This window comes from Narcine bancroftii, chromosome 4, assembly GCF_036971445.1.
Source record: "Narcine bancroftii isolate sNarBan1 chromosome 4, sNarBan1.hap1, whole genome shotgun sequence".
Classification (NCBI taxonomy): Eukaryota; Metazoa; Chordata; class Chondrichthyes; order Torpediniformes; family Narcinidae; genus Narcine; species Narcine bancroftii.
In genome coordinates, this window is record NC_091472.1 from 258568135 (window position 1) to 258582936 (window position 14802).

The 14802-nt window shown below is 41.0% G+C and overlaps 1 protein-coding gene across 28 annotated transcripts in view; it reads right to left on the reverse strand.

The window, feature by feature from the left end:
• Positions 1-14802, reverse strand: part of LOC138761901 (glycophorin-C-like) — a 118594-nt gene that overhangs the window by 67583 nt on the left and 36209 nt on the right. The window contains exon 5 of one of the 28 annotated variants that reach the window (XR_011356583.1): positions 11522-11627. The exons of the other annotated variants lie outside the window; for them this stretch is intronic. The gene's annotated coding sequence lies outside the window, so the exon portion shown is untranslated. The remainder of the gene's footprint in view (positions 1-11521; positions 11628-14802) is intronic. 28 annotated transcript variants of the gene reach the window in all.

Here is a 14802-nt window from a genome sequence, read left to right on the forward strand (position 1 = left end):
AGGAACTGTCTCAAGTTGACTGGAAAATAAGCTAGACAGAGGGATGGAAAAACAGAATTGGTTGATATTTCTATGAGAAATAAAGAAAGTACAGGATAGATATATTCCAAGAGAAAAGAAAATTATGAATGTAAAATGGAGGAAATGTAGCTAACATGAGAGGTTAAGGCTAAAATAAAAGCAAAAGGGAGAGCATACAAGGAAGCAAAAATTAATGAAAAAAACTGGGACTCTTAAAAACATAGGCAAAGAAAGTCATTAGGAAAGAAAAGAAGTTGGCAAATAACATGCAAAAAAATACTAAGTTTTTTTAATATATAAAGAGTGAAAGAGATAGGACTGATTGAAAATGAAGCTGGAGAATTTATAATGGTAACAAAGAGATGGAAGAGGAAATTAATGAATATTTTGCAATGAGGAAGACAAGAGCAATAGACCCGATAGTCAGAGGTCTCAGGGAATAGAATAAGGTACAGTCAGGATTGCTACTGCTTATAAGCTAAATGACTATAGATAGATTTCTCCCAAACCAGAAAAGGTGCCCCATGGGTTCCGAAGGAGGTGGTTTAGAGATTGTGGAGGCATAGGAATTGATTTTCCAGAAATTAATAGACTCTGGCATGGTTCCAGAGGATTGGAAGGTCACAAATATAGTTTTACAGTTTAAGAAAGAAGGGAGGTAGATAAAAAGAAATTATAGGCCTATTAGTCTGACGTTGGAAAGTTATTGTAATGGGTCCTCAAGGATGAGGTTATGAAATGCTTCGAGGTGCATGACAAGATAGGTTTCATGAAGGGAAGATACTGCCTGACCAAACTATTATAATTTATTTTTGAGGAAATCTCGAGTCGGATGGACAAGGGAGATGCTGTGGATGTTGTGTATTTAGATTTTCAAAAGGCCTTTAATAAGGTGCCACATAAGAGGATGTTTAATAAGATGAGAGCCCTTGGAACTACAGGAAAGATATTAGATTGGGTGGAGAATTGGCTGATAGGCAGAAAGCAAAGGGTGGGAATAAAGGGATCCTGTTCTGGTTGGTTGTCGGTTAGTAGTGGTGTTCTGCAGGGGTCTGTGTTGGAGCTGCTTCTTTTTACAAAGTATCTTGATGATTTAGATTATGGATTGAACAGTTTTGTGAAGTTTGCAGAGGTTACCAAGATAGATGGTGGAGTCGGAAGTGTTGAAGAAACCAAAAGGTTGCAAAGAAACTTGGATATCTTAGTAGGCAAAGAAATGGCAGTTAAGATAAAATGTTGAGAAATGTACAGTTGACCATTTTGGAAGAGGAAACAAACAGGCAAATTATTATATAGATAGGTAGAAAATTCAAAATTTTGAAGTGCAAAAGGACTTAGGGGATCCTCGTTCAGGACGCCCTAAAGATTAACCACCAGGTTAGATCAGCAGTAAAGAAAGCGAATGCTATGCTGGCATTCATTTCAAGAGGAATAGTGTACAAGTGTAAAGAGGTATTAATAAGGCTCTATGGAGCACTGGTGAGACCTCATTTGGAGTACTGTGTGCAGTTTTAGGCCCCTTACCTTAGAAGGGCTGTAATGATGTTGGAGAGAGTAGAGAGATTTACCAGAATGATTGTTTAGCAGCTCTTGGACTGTATTCATTGGAGTATAGAAGAATGAGAGAGGATCTCATAGAAACATTTTGAATTCTGAATGGATTGGACAGAGTAGATGTCAATAAGGCGTTTCTCTTGGAAGGCGAATCCAGGACAAGAGGGCACAGTCTCAGAATTGGAAGGTATCCATTTAAAACAAAGATGAGTAGAAATTTCTTTAATTTGAGGGTTGTGCAATTCATTGGGGGAGTTTAAGGAGGAGATTGATAGGCATCTAATTAGTCAGTGTATCAAGGGATATGGCAGAAAGGCCAGAATTTGGAACTAGATGCAAGAACAGTTTAGCTCTGGGTGGATTTGCAGAGCAAACTTGATGGGCTGAATGGTCTACTTCTGTTCCTTTTTCTTGTGATTTCCTGTGGTCACAGGGGTATGTACCCTCAGCAAGTTATACAACATCTATAAGTAAAGGGTAACCAATGTTTCAGCACTGAGATCATGTGTGACGTCAACCATTATCTCAGTTCAAACCGAATGAAATGATGTGCGATAATTGAAACATCTTTTTAGATGCAAATCCAAGGAGGAAGCAATTGTCATCCTTGGCGGGATTGCTTCAAGAAACGCTACTTTTCTATAATCATTTTTTCATTTGTTCGGTAGCAATAAAAAAAAATCATTTTCAGAATTTGAGAGAAACACATTTGCAAAACAAAAGGCGACACTTAAATACAAGTCAAAATTATCTTCTCCCTTTGTAGAGACCAATAAGCAGGCATCGTGATTTTTAACATTTTCTGATTTGTACTGAGAAGCAGCCAAGAGAGCAAAGCAGTATTAACAGATAAAAGTTACTGCTGGCATGTATTAAAATATGTGCTCTTAAACTTGAACATCTCCATCTAATTGGTAGTCATTGCAATTCTTTTAGGGTGCACACTGCATTTCACCATTCTGAATGTTCAAAATGTAAGAAGTATTATTAAAGTGTTGATGTATTCAATATTACAGACGAGTCTGAAAAAAACATTCTTTGAAGGCAACTGTTCTCTTGTGTCTGGTACACTGCGTCAAGGTTGTTACACAGGTTGTACACAGTACCTACAAATGGTCCACTCATTCACGTATCACTTTCCTTTCAGAACAAAGCCACTTCTTTAACATTCAGTTAACATTCAAACATAGCATTAGACAAAGTTAGAAATAGTTCTATATGTAAACAAATTTATTCAATAATCTCATAAAACTATTTTAAAAATGATTCTCCATGTGCTTCCCCCTAAATTAGACTATAATTTTATTTATACTTTTTCTTTATTAACTAACTGCTCTTCATTTGGAATTTCCTAACCAACGGTGAACAGATCCAGATTTTCTAAATCATCCATTCTGCCTACACCATTACTTAAAATGAAATTCTACAGCTTGGCTTCAACAAGGAGTTTCCGGTTCAAACTTCACAATATTGTTTATATCACTTGCTCACAAGTCCTGATGATCCTTAGGAATAGACATGTGCTCTTTGGTCCATTGAGTCTGCACAGATCCAAGACTTGAACTAATCTGATAAAATTATCTTCACATATTACCTGTCACCAGTCCCTCCCACTCACCCATACACTAGGAGCAATTTATAGTGGCCTATCAACCAGCAAGTCTTCGTGATGTGAGAGAACACAATGCATCCAAAGGAAATGCATACAGTCAAGGAAGGACATACAAGTTCAAATACAGGCAGAGAAGAATAGAAATTTTGTTGCTGGTACTGAGTCAGAGTGCAGGATAGGCCATTCAGCCCAACTATTCCATGCCAACCATGGATATTCTGGGGGTAGTTCTGTCTGCCCACATTTTGTGCTTATTCTTCCAAACCTTTCCTCTCATTATCTGTCATAATTGCACTTGCTTCTACTTTCTCTGACACTTTGGTTTTTGATACAAAACTTCCATCAGAGTGATAAAGTTGTCCCTCAGGTCCCCTCTCAAATCATTCCCCTCTCACCTTGAACCTTTGAGCCATTATTTCTGCTCGAAAAACCTCAGTGCTATCCCAAAAGTGGATTTCAATCAGGTCTGATCTTTTCCCCATTCAGTGATTCTCATGTTTTCATCCGAACTCACACTTGGACACTCTCTATTTTTGTATCCACATTGGAAGCAAGTGAAGAAATGCAAGAGATTCCCAATTAAAACAATGGGACTTCTGTCTATGCTCCTCAGGTATTCATTTACAATATTTTATCAATATGTTTCACACTTTGTCAAGCCTCAAGTCAGTGGGATTTGTAATGGGAAGATCACGTGACCTCTCCAGCAGGCAAGAGATCGGAAGTGACCTCATCTACCAAAGGATAGATCTGCCCACCAGTGAGGCTGATGCAGGATTGGCACTTACAGCTGATGTGTGATAGGTCCTCCAGGAGCTAATCAATAGCCACAGGTGAGGCTGATGCCTGATTGGTCCTCGCAGGTCACATGGATGGACCCTCCATTGACAAAGCACACACATAGCCCCGACTGTCTCTCTTTACTGCTCCCTCAAAACCATTGCTGAGCTACAGGCCGTAGCTGACTGTAAGGCTGACTGTGATGGGCCATCCTGGATTCTGAGTTACAGCGGCACTGGAGACCAGGTTCATGTGTATGTTCTTGTTTAGTTATGTGGTATACTGTGCCTGTAGGTGGTGGGCACGACAAGCTTAACCCTCCTTTATTTGTGTACATGGTATACTGTGCCTCTGGGTGGTAGGCACTGTAGTTTTAACCCTTGTTTCACAATCAGGAGTTGAGATTGTTTTTCCTTGCAGATGATATGTAGTTATTTGTATACTGTTATTAGTCTTTGCTGTACATCCATCAAATGTCTTTCATGAAATTCCCCTGTGCCTAGATGAATACCAGCATGTGTCCGACCTTGATTCACCTTGCACCCATTGAACGTATTCTGTACACAACAGGTTCTATCATGACTGTTTCCACTATTGTATTCATGTCAAAACCCACCATCTCATCTGTATTGTATTCCTTCAAATTCTGCCATATTTCCATAACATTGTAGAGTCCAGAAGATGAACAGCAAATGGACTGACCCACACCTTCATTCTACTCCAAAGTTCATACCTCAGCTACGTCAAGCTCAAAGTTCAAAATTAAGACAGCAAGGGACAAGGATTCTGCCCATCATGGCACACTTGAAGTCAACCAGGTTCTTAAAGTGTGGAACATTACACCATTCTGCAAACACCTCTTTTCACCTCAACTTTCATGGTTGTTTCTCTTCCCTCTTAAAATGATGATCACTTTCTTCTCCTTGCATTCCTCTCCCAATTGAAGGAACTTCACTTTGACTTCCTACTTCAAATCATTGTTAATACTTGGTTCTGGAAACATTTGTTCATCTTCCATAGACAAGATGTCATGGTGATCCTCTCAGCATCCATGAGACATGCCAGTTCGCAGAAGCTCACCCTCATTCCAAGGCATTCCTTCTTCCAATGATGTCGACAACAAGTTCCCCAATTTCCAGAACACATCTTCAATTCCAAGAGAATTTGAAAGGCAGCATCTCTCTCACTCCTCCTTCCTCATTGCAAACAGACTCATTGCCTCCTGCAGTCAGCTCGCTCAAGTCACAACAGATTCCTGTAATGAAATATCCCTCAGCACCATCCATGCTCACTCATCAAGCAAATTAAGAAAAGCAAAAGAGACTCAATGAGTTGAGCACCATCCATGGAGAGAAATGGGCTGACAGCATCTCCAAGAACAAAGGAAATGGGCCAAATAGAAAAATTTCCATGGCCTATGGAAAAACTTGACAATACTCGTAGCATTTCCAGTATTACTGTGAGCTGGTGACCTGATGTACCAAAATTACCAAGCCTTAAGAAAGAGGATCACTTCATCATTACTGATTTGGTAGGCTTGCTCTTTGCCAAAAGTGAAACTGCTGTCCTTTCTCACAGTTCGCAGACCAGGGAGCACCAATCCTGAGTTTCCCTTGAGTTTATTTAATTTGCTTTGATCCTCCCAAAATCTTCTGACAGAGGATACTGTGGTGGTACACCACTGGCCTACTGCAGGGAGCAACCTCTGTACCTGCAGGAGTGTAAGGGGACAGGACAACACATGGCCGGCTGTCAATCAGTCAGCCTGAAGGGATCAAGCCCCACCCGGTTGGGTGTCAATCACCCTCCGGGATATAAGCCTGCGCTGATGCCTCACTCAGAGTGGCAGCAGCCACAGCCAGCCTGACTCTGTGGAAATCTTTGTGGATTAAAGCCTGTTGTACAATCTTACCTTGTGTGTGTCTGATTCTGGATAACAGCACACCACAGATACAAATATTCCCTGCTTTCCATTGACTTCATAACCTCTGCTGTGATTCATGGTGCTCATATGCCTCATATGTCTGGCCTTACAACAAACAGCAATATTGCTTCCTCATGTTATTTTGCACCTCCTATTTATCACCCCCATATACACAACAATGGATCAAAAACTAAAATTACAGATGCAAAAAGTAGAAAATAAAAACAGAAAATGGTAGAAAAGTCTCAACCGGTCGGGTAGCATTTGTGGAAGGATGAAGAACTGATGGAAGGCTCTTTGGCCAGAAATGTTAATTCAACGGTGCTTCTCTGGCTGACCCCTTCTCTGGATGACTGACCCCTTCTCTGGATGACTGACCCCTTCTCTGGATGACTAACCCCTTCTCTGGATGACTAACCCCTTCTCTGGATGACTGACCCCTTCTCTGGCTGACCCCTTCTCTGACCGACCCCATACACTACATCCTGTTCAATCAAGATTTCAGAACTCTGTTATAACCTTATGGGGGCATGGACACATATGCAGTTGAACGTTGCCCAAACAGACGTTATGCAGCGCATGACCGTATTTTCTCTTTAATTTGGCAGAACAGTTGGCACGATGGTTAGAGCTATGCTATTTTAGCACCAGTTCTTTGGCTTGGCTTCGCGGACGAAGATTTATGGAGGAGCACCAGTAACCCAGGTTCAAATCTGGTGCTGTCTGTAAGGAGTTTATATGTTCTCTCCATGTCAGCATGGGGTTTTTTTTTGGTGATCTGGTTTCCTCCTACTTTCCAAAACCTTTGGGGTTGGTAGGTAAATTGGGAGGCACTGGATTCATGGGCTAGAAGGCCTTTTACTGTTCTGCATTGTTAAAATTAAATTCCACAACATTATTTCCTTCAAGAAAATATGCCACTAAATCTACAAGCTCACAGAATGCCTGGAATCTGTTCATACTTCAAGCTTCTGCATACATGCATTTCTTATCATCTTCACCACTCTTCCGCCTGTTCACAGAAGCCTGTTTAATTTCAGTCCATTGAACTCTCCCATGGAGACAGGAAAGGTGACCAGCAATATCTTAAAATACTCTTAAATCCTGCTCATTATTTATTTAAAAGAACACTTCCTGTAACTACGTAACTCAAAAGAGTGTTGAATGCAAAAAAAATGTCAAGTTCTGATCCTTTCATTTCCTCACCTTTACAATCAAGGTTAGGAAATTACAATTTCCTGTTTTAAGAATTCTACTGAGCGTTACACCCATTCTGTTAATGGCTTGCCAAACAATTCCAGAATGTAACCTGAAACAAGCCAAGTGAAAACAATTACTTTGTTTAGTTTATTTTCTCCATACTGTGGATCCTGGACCCACAATACCTCCTTGTCAGTTTTTTTTTGGGGGGGGATGGGGGGTGGAGGAGAGGTGAGGCTACCAGCCTCTATTTTGACAACCTTTTACAGGAGCATAATTGAGAGTGACCAATCTGACTGCACCATTTTGTGGTATTGTAGCCGCAAAACATCAGATTGGAAGTCAATGCAGAGGATCATTGAAACAGTCAAGATCATTAAGGCAACTGGGGTCTCCAATCCTCTATTTATGACATTTACCAGGAGCATTGCTCAAGGAATTAATGAAGGCCCCTATCATCCATTGCACACTATCTTTGATACACTCCAATCAAGGTGGAGAGGAGGGTGGTGGAAAAGGAGCCTCAAAATCAGGACTACCAGGCTGGGAAATAGGTTCTTCCCACAGGCTGTGAAATTGATGTAACCAAGTAAATTCCAAAATATTTATATACACTTATTTCACTTATTTTAATTACATCATTCTATATTCATGTGATTTTATCCATCACATGTTGTGTACTGTGTATACACTTTCATTGGTTATACATGTACAAATTGAACTTTATATAGGAGTACAGGCAAGGACATCACACAATGTTCATCTTGATTTATGCTCACATCAGGAGCCACCATCAAGCTGCCCAAAATCTGTACCTGATTCAATGATTGGACCAAAGCCATGATGATGTCTTAAGCCTATTGTTGGTTGCAAACCACAAAAGTGCCATTTGGTTGAATTGTTGAAGGCAAAATGATAGAGGATCCTGCTGCAGACTGATGGTATTAAGGTTCCTTGGATTCATCTGCCTTGCGTAAGGCATTGTTTATTACAATTTAAGGTGGTACACATCTAAACTTAATCACATTTTATGCAGATGTTGACCAACTATGTGAAAAGTGCAAATGTTTTGAAGCTTCATGATACGTTTTGGGAGTGCCCCAAATTAGGATTATATTGGGAGAATAGCTTTCGATCTTCATCAACAATTTTTAAGATTGAAATAGATCCTTTAATAGCCTTGTATGTTCTCTCTTGTGAACCAGATATACCTTTGTTGACATCGCAAGAGTAGGTTTTAGCACGTTGATAGCTAGATGACCAGTTTTAATGAAATGGAAAGATGAACTCTCACCAGCTATGGTTACATGACCTAAGGTTAGAGAAAATTAGATACAATATTAACAATAGAAAGTTTCAGTTTGAAAAGATATGGGGCCCATTCATAGAATACTATCACAATTGGCAGTTTTAGGTCATTTGGATGCTTCAGTGATGCTCTTTCTGTCCTCTGAGGGTCGCTACCTGATCCAGTTTTTTTTTCGGTCCTAGTAAGTAACCTTAATTAGAGGGAAGAGTTGGATTAGTATTAGTTTTAGGTTTTTTTTTCCTTTTTCATTTTTTTTTTAGACAAGTTGATCATATGTGGTTTAATTTTGATCGTCCTAGATCATAATTAGTGAGATATACCAAGCTATGATGAGTGTTGGTATAATGTAACTCAGTTGGTTTATATTCATAATTATTTAAGGTGGTACACATCTAAACTTAATCACATTTTATGCAGATGTTGACCAACTATGTGAAAAGTGCAAATGTTTTGAAGCTTCATGATACAATGAATGACAAATGAACAATTATGGATGAAATTCATTGTAAAATGTATTTATATTAATTATATGATATGTATGGATAATCATGTTGAGGAACTTTGGGGGACATCCGATGCGCTCTAGTATTTGCCAAAGCCCTTTCCTGCTCACGGTGTCGAAGGCTTTGGTGAGGTCAACAAAGGTGATGTAGAGTCCTTTGTTTTGTTCTCTGCACTTTTCTTGGAGCTGTCTGAGGGCAAAGACCATGTCAGTGGTTCCTCTGTTTGCGCGAAAGCCGCACTGTGATTCTGGGAGAATATTCTCAGCGACACTAGGTATTATTCTATTTAGTAGAATCCTAGCGAAGATTTTGCCTGCAATGGAGAGCAACGTGATTCCCCTGTAGTTTGAGCAGTCTGATTTCTCGCCTTTGTTTTTGTACAGGGTGATGATGGTGGCATCACGAAGATCCTGAGGCAGTTTACCTTGGTCCCAACAAAGCTTGAAAAACTCATGCAGTTTGGCATGCAGAGTTTTGCCGCCAGCCTTCCAGACTTCTGGGGGGATTCCATCCATACCTGCTGCTTTGCCACTTTTCAGTTGTTCGATTGCCTTATATGTCTCATCCAGGGTGGGAACCTCATCCAGCTCTAGCCTTAGGGGCTGTTGAGGGAGCTGGAGCAGGGCGGAATCTTGGACTGAGCGGTTGGTACTGAAAAGAGATTGGAAGTGTTCTGACCATCGGTTGAGGATGGAGATCTTGTCGCTGAGGAGGACTTTGCCGTCTGAGCTGCGCAGCGGGCTTTGGACTTGGGGTGAGGGGCCGTACACAGCCTTTAGAGCCTCGTAGAAACCCCTGAAGTCGCCAATGTCCGCGCTGAGCTGTGTTCGTTTGGCGAGGCTAGTCCACCACTCATTTTGGATCTCCCGGAGTTTGCGCTGAAGATGGCTGCATGCGCGACGGAAGGCTTGTTTCTTCTCTGGACAGGACGGCTTTGTAAGGTGAGCCTGGTAAGGTCGGGTCAGATACAGCAATGAGCTCTCTGAACCCTTCTCCATTAACAATGGCGTGAAGCAAGGCTGTGTTCTCGCACCAACCCTCTTTTCAATCTTCTTCAGCATGATGCTGAACCAAGCCATGAAAGACCCCAACAATGAAGACGCTGTTTACATCCGGTACCGCACGGATGGCAGTCTCTTCAATCTGAGGCGCCTGCAAGCTCACACCAAGACACAAGAGAAACTTGTCCGTGAACTACTCTTTGCAGATGATGCCGCTTTAGTTGCCCATTCAGAGCCAGCTCTTCAGCGCTTGACGTCCTGCTTTGCGGAAACTGCCAAAATGTTTGGCCTGGAAGTCAGCCTGAAGAAAACTGAGGTCCTCCATCAGCCAGCTCCCCACCATGACTACCAGCCCCCCCACATCTCCATCGGGCACACAAAACTCAAAACGGTCAACCAGTTTACCTATCTCGGCTGCACCATTTCATCAGATGCAAGGATCGACAATGAGATAGACAACAGACTCGCCAAGGCAAATAGCGCCTTTGGAAGACTACACAAAAGAGTCTGGAAAAACAACCAACTGAAAAACCTCACAAAGATAAGCGTATACAGAGCCGTTGTCATACCCACACTCCTGTTCGGCTCCGAATCATGGGTCCTCTACCGGCACCACCTACGGCTCCTAGAACGCTTCCACCAGCGTTGTCTCCGCTCCATCCTCAACATCCATTGGAGCGCTCACACCCCTAACGTCGAGGTACTCGAGATGGCAGAGGTCGACAGCATCGAGTCCACGCTGCTGAAGATCCAGCTGCGCTGGATGGGTCACGTCTCCAGAATGGAGGACCATCGCCTTCCCAAGATCGTATTATATGGCGAGCTCTCCACTGGCCACCGTGACAGAGGTGCACCAAAGAAAAGGTACAAGGACTGCCTAAAGAAATCTCTTGGTGCCTGCCACATTGACCACCGCCAGTGGGCTGATAATGCCTCAAACCGTGCATCTTGGCGCCTCACAGTTTGGCGGGCAGCAGCCTCCTTTGAAGAAGACCGCAGAGCCCACCTCACTGACAAAAGGCAAAGGAGGAAAAACCCAACACCCAACCCCAACCAACCAATTTTCCCTTGCAACCGCTGCAATCGTGTCTGCCTGTCCCGCATCGGACTGGTCAGCCACAAACGAGCCTGCAGCTGACGTGGACTTTTTTTACCCCCTCCATAAATCTTCGTCCGCGAAGCCAAGCCAAAGAAGAAAGATATGTATATACTATGATATTCCTTTGTTATATTAGTACAACATTTATATAGGATTATGTTAAATGCAATAAAAATATTTTAAAGAAAGGATTTGTCCACCAATTTGGAGGACAGGATGTTGAGCAGTTGTCTGTATTTTCATCATTGAAGTGAAATGAATGTAGCTTTACTGGAACAGCTGGTTCTGAGATCAAGCCTTCAGTGGAATGACCGATTTTGTTCGTCAATTACCACCCATCTTGTGACATCACTTTGCAAGGTTGATAACTAATGTGACACTCTTGGTGTGTTCTTCTAAGATACTAATGGAGAGAGGAATGGATTTCCGGCCTAGAGATACTTTATCACCCCAATTCATAGTCGAGTCACCTGAATTTTATAATCAGACCAATTGTGAAGGAATTTAGCTTCAAATACCTGATCAGCAAGCACACATCAAGTTTATCTTTGCATCTTGACTTCATCAGGTGTGCCAAGTACGTTTCATAAACAACACAGAAAGAGCATTTCATCTGGGACAAACCTGTCATCATATGAGTGAAATGAAATGCCAATTACACACAAAATGAGGGAACCTAAATTGCCTATTTTTCCTGCTTATATCAAGCCTTTTTTCACTATGGTTACAGTTTATTTCAGTGGTACATGGTGCAATAATAAAATGTTGAGTACATTTTCTGGCTTTTAGAATGATGGCAGTGCTGACAAGATCAGTAATTATTGCCCATCCCTCTTTGTAGTGAGGGATAGAGCACTACAGCAGAAAAACAGGCCCTTTGGCTCATCTAGACTTAGCCGAACAATTTCTCTGTCTCATCCCATTGATTTGCAGCTGGACCATAGCCCTCCATACCCCTCCCGTCCACGTACCTATCCAACCTTTTCTCAAATGTCCAAAATCAAGCCTGCATGCACCATTTCAGCTGCCAGCCTATTCCACACTCTCATCACTCTCTGCATGAAGTACCCCCTTAAGCATTTCACCTTTCACCCTTAACCCATGTCCTCTAGTTCATTTCTCACCCAACCTCAGTGGAAAAAGCCTCCTTGCATTTACTCGATCTGTGCTCCACAGTTTTGTGATGGTGCGTCACATTCTTGAACCTCTGGAGACTATTACAAAACAGATAGGTAGAAGTACTGGTCTGTCGTTCCATGGAAGTGGTGACTCAGTTTGACAGGGGTGGAGGTGGCCACATTTGCTTTGCTTGCCTTCATTCGATTGGTTATTGATACTAAGTTGGGACCACATGATTCAGCTGCACAAGGTGAAAGACTGTATTTCCCCTACAGCCGAGAGGCTACTGAACGAATCCCTCAGCAATGCCATCATGCTACCCTTGCTTCAAACTAATTGATCTTTTCCATTGTAATCTTTTACTCTGTAAATTGTGCTCTTTGGATGAATGTTTTTTTTTATTTTTTATTTTTCACATCATACACCACATTAACCATGATACATACTTTTTCCTTTTCAAATATATACAGTGCCATTTTCTCCCCCCCCCTCCTCCCATCCCACCCTCCCTACCTCCCCCCTCCCGTCCATTTAAAGTACAAAATCTAGGATACATTAAACCAGTCAAACAATGTTAACATTCAATAAAAATAAACAAGAAATTCTACTGAGTCAATTCTTTTAATTTCCTTCTCCTTTCGTTAATTTAGGTAGTGAATGTCCCCGGTAGATTTTTGCTATTGTGTTTCATGTAAGGCTCCCATATTTGTTCAAATATTTCAATATTATTTCTTAAACTATATGTTATTTTTTCTAATGGAATACATTTATTCATTTCTATATACCATTGTTGTATTTTCAAATTATCTTCCGATTTCCAGGTTGACATAATACATTTTTTTGCTACGGCTAGAGCTATCTTAACAAATCTTTTTTGTGCATCCTCCAAATCAATTCCAAATTCTTTGTTTTTTATGTTACTTAGGAGGAAGATCTCTGGATTATTTGGTATATTGTTTTCTGTAATTTTATTTAATATTTGGTTTAGATCTTCCCAAAATTTTTCTATTTTCTCACATGTCCAAATTGCATGAATTGTTGTTCCCATTTCTTTTTTACATCGAAAACATCTATCAGATACTGTTGGGTCCCATTTATTTAACTTTTGAGGTGTAATGTATAGCCTGTGTATCTCTTTAGATGAATGTTAAGGATAACCTGTTGAGCTGATTGCAGAAGAACATTTCTCACTGAACTGAGCATTTTATGACAACTTAAAAATTTCAAAAATGACAGGTCTCAGAACAGATGCCTGCAGAATGCTATGAATAACTGAACTCCAGGAAGAATACAGTCCACTTACTACTACCCTCTGCAGGCAAACCAATTCTGAATCCACACATCCAAGGTTCCATGACTTTCTAAATTATTCTGCCATAGGGAACTTTGTCAAATGCCTTCCTAGAATCCATATCCATCACATCTATTGCCCTATTTCATCACATTCTTTTGTCACTTCCTCAAAACTCTCAATTAGGCATGATTTACCCCTCAAAGCTGTGCTGACTGTCCACGAGAAGACCATTTCTCAATGCTCATAAATCCTGTCCACAAGAATTCTCTCCAATATTTTGCCCACCACGGAGGCAACACTCACTGTTGTAGAATGCCCAGAATTCTATTACATTTTGTTTAAACAAGGGACCACATTTGCCTTTCTCCAATCCTCTCTGAGGTCAGTGAAGACACATTGCCAAATCCCCTGTAACCTTTTGCATCTTTTCCTGCAGTAACTTTGCATACATCTCATTCAGACCTGGGACTCATCAATTCTAATGTTTTAAGAAGATCCAGCATTTCCTCTTTCTTAAATGTCATGGTAAAGTTCAAAGTCCTAGTATTCATAACTAACAGAGGAAGGAGTGTGATATTATCCCAGGTCAGAGGAACTTGTAGTAAGCAATGTTTTGTGTTTTCCATCTTTTCTTCCTCTTTGGTAGAGAATGTTAGTTTGCAAGATACTACCTAAATTTGGACATACATACAATACAGGATATACCACCCAATTGCATTCAATTGACCTAAAGCACCCATAATGTTTTGAATAGTGGGGGAAACCGGAGCCTTTGGGGTAAAACCCTTGCGGACATGGGGAGAACATACAAATTCTTGCACAGGATTCGAACCCATGGTCCCAAGCGCTGGCTCTCTAACAGCTTTGTGCTAACTGTGCTGCCCCATCGAAACCAATTATTTACCTCCTCTACTAATTTTGCTTTAATATATGGCTTATGGGCCAAAAGGGCCTGCTGGTATATTTTATCTCCAAATTGAAAATTAAATTAAATTCACTTTATGCTCACCTACTATGCAAATTACTTCAAGGAATGTTAAAACTATAAGCACACAATCATTCCTATGCTTCTACTTTTGATAGAGCAATTGTATTGGTTGCACTCTGAGCACTTTTGAAAATCACTTGAATTGCTTCCTAACTTCATATCGCATCTTCCAGATCATCCACTCGGTCATAGGTTAACTTCTCAAAACAAGGAACCATGAATGAAATATTCAATTGTTGCTATCAGACATGGTGCTGCAGAGTCAGATGTGCGGAGAATCAAAGAGATACAAGCCGCAGAAGATTATTGATAAGTGCTGTCAAGATCAGGATCTACACTGTGGCACATGACAGTTTGGGAACCAGAGTTTGAATGCACACAGACCAGCATGAAGCGTT